We start from the raw sequence: 2548 nt of genomic DNA on the forward strand, positions 1-2548 counted from the left end.
CACACACACACACACACACACACACACACACACAGATTTGAGGTTAGACTCATCTTAAACAGTACTAACATCCAGTAGATGTTATCATAAACAATACTAAATGCACATTTATATAGTAGTATTTTCAAAAAGTATTTCATGAGCTTCAGCAACAAAATGTATTCAGGAAAGGTGTTTTCAGTTTGGCAGGAAAGATAAATAATAATTGCTAAGTGAGGCGGTGATCTTAGTTGGCAGTAACTTCCACTGTTGAGAAATGTGGCAGCCCAAGGTGACTTGTAATGTTATGAAGGAACACAGAGAAGGCACACTGAGCCAGTCAGCCAAAATCAGAGAGAGTCAGCAATCTATTCAGCAAAGGCAAAAACAAATTAATGGCATTAAATCTGAACTGTCATATTTTAAAATCAATATCTTCACTAACTGGTAATTTCACCTGACAATCTTAAGAGCTCCAAAAGCTAACGTTATCCTTTCATTTGTCTTGGCACTAATTGTAGCTGCATCAGTGATTCCTTTTTGACCTACTGAGCTAAAAAGATTCAATTTTTTGTTACACTCATCTGTTGTTTTATCTCCCCCACCCTTTCCTTGGCGTTTTGGGAGGTAATTAGGGCAGTACTCAAATTTTATTAAGTCCTCTTTAGGTAATTGTGGCATGCCACATACATCTAATCCAGTTCTCCTAGTTGTTCAACACACAAGAATAATGTGCATTTCCAACCAGCAAAAATAATCTTTCTTGCATCTACAACCACCACCAACTACAAAAAAGATAGGAAGTAGAAATAAAATGATAAATCTTCTTAAAGGTGCTTTTTCTTTCCTTTCATTTTGAATCTTTCATTTTTTCCCTGCTCTCATAAACGTGAGTTACTTTCACATGTTTAGTCAACATTGTTCTTTGTTTGCAACAAACCATTGGAGAAAGAGAAGTTTATTCTACTATGAAAAATCAGGAAATCACTTTTCATAGACAACAGGAAATTCTAATAGTTGTACTAAAGCTTTGTAATCTGGCTGTAGAGAAAAGATGAGATTTTACTTTATGGAGCAGAAAAATAGCAGTACAACTCATTAAAAGCTGACATTTGGCAGAACATATTCAGTTAAACCCGCCAACTAATAAAGAATTTTGGCTCAGAAATTAACCTCAGACATACCTGAAATGCCATTAAATTCCATGTGGTACAATGTATTGTCTAAAAGAGTGTCAAAATATTGTCCAGATGTAATGCCCACTGGATCAGGCCTGCAGAATATCAAGCCATCAGTGAACAGAAGTAAGGTGGATGTTCATTCTAAGTGATAGTGTCTTATGCTGGAAAAAATGCACATATACTTACAATAAATATTTACAGTTAGGCACCTTAACATTAATGATAAATTATTATAAGTTATTTTCTATATGTCAATATTTCTTCTGGAATACTAATTTGAAAAACAAAATCCTGATAAATCCAACCATAATAAAACCTAAATGACTTTATTATCTTAGAATAGAGTTGTTTTAGTTATTTCCAATAGGCAAAATTAGTAGAAACAAGGAAATCACAAGTTTCACAAGCACAGAGAGGTCAGCTGACTGTTTTATTACTTAAGCACCATACACACTTGCTGAGTTCCTAGGTATACATTAGCATTTCTTTTACTTTGACAATATGACAGATAATCCGTAAGTCCCACAATACTACTTTAAACAATCTCTGAATTCTGGATTCCTGGTTTTCCTGTAAAAACAATAACATGCAGATTTTACCACTGCACATCTATGTATTGGAATATATTGTTATGTAGCTAAGATCAGAGATCAGGTTGTATAGCTGAATGTAACAGTCCTTTAAATTATTTAAAATGTAAAAAAAGTAAAATAAACAAAGAAGAATAACAAAGAAACAAACATTGAAATTTTAGTGTAGCTATTAGAGAGATCAGAGAAAAGTAGGTTAGATGTGACAGTTGGATATTTTGAAATTGTCATAGTAGATTTATGTAAATAGACAGATGGGCTTAAGGACCAAGGAAATAGCTTGTGCGTAGGAACTGGGGAGCTATGAAACAAGAAGACAAGATTGAGGGGCTGTTCTGAGGCAATACTAAAAGTAAGTAGAGTATTAGAGTATTTGTTGGGTCCCAACAATTCTTCATTTTCTTTTTAATGTAAATTGAGTTACGGAAAGTAATAAAATGACGTGTGTATGCAACCACAAATTTTAAAGTGTCCACTGTCTGAAACTTGAAGATAATATTTGTAATTTTATTCCGTATATTAGACTTGTAAATGAACTCAGGCACCTAAGTGTGATTCTATTCAACCTTTTCCAGGTCCCTGAAAATCTCTAATGCACCTACTTTTAATAAGGGAATGTTGGTGGTTGCCAAGTTGTTCTAGGGACATAGGCAGACAAGGTTATTTGGGTAAATGTGATATTGTAGCAGAAAGACCCAACACTTCCTTCCCATCCATTTCTATCTTTCTCTTTTCCCTCTCTACTCCTCTCTATCCCCATATGAAATAAGGTCTAGGATAAATCTTTTGTGAGTTAAG

This window comes from Gavialis gangeticus, unplaced genomic scaffold, assembly GCF_001723915.1.
Source record: "Gavialis gangeticus isolate Ggan-Ray unplaced genomic scaffold, GavGan_comp1, whole genome shotgun sequence".
In the NCBI taxonomy this organism is placed as follows: domain Eukaryota; kingdom Metazoa; phylum Chordata; order Crocodylia; family Gavialidae; genus Gavialis; species Gavialis gangeticus.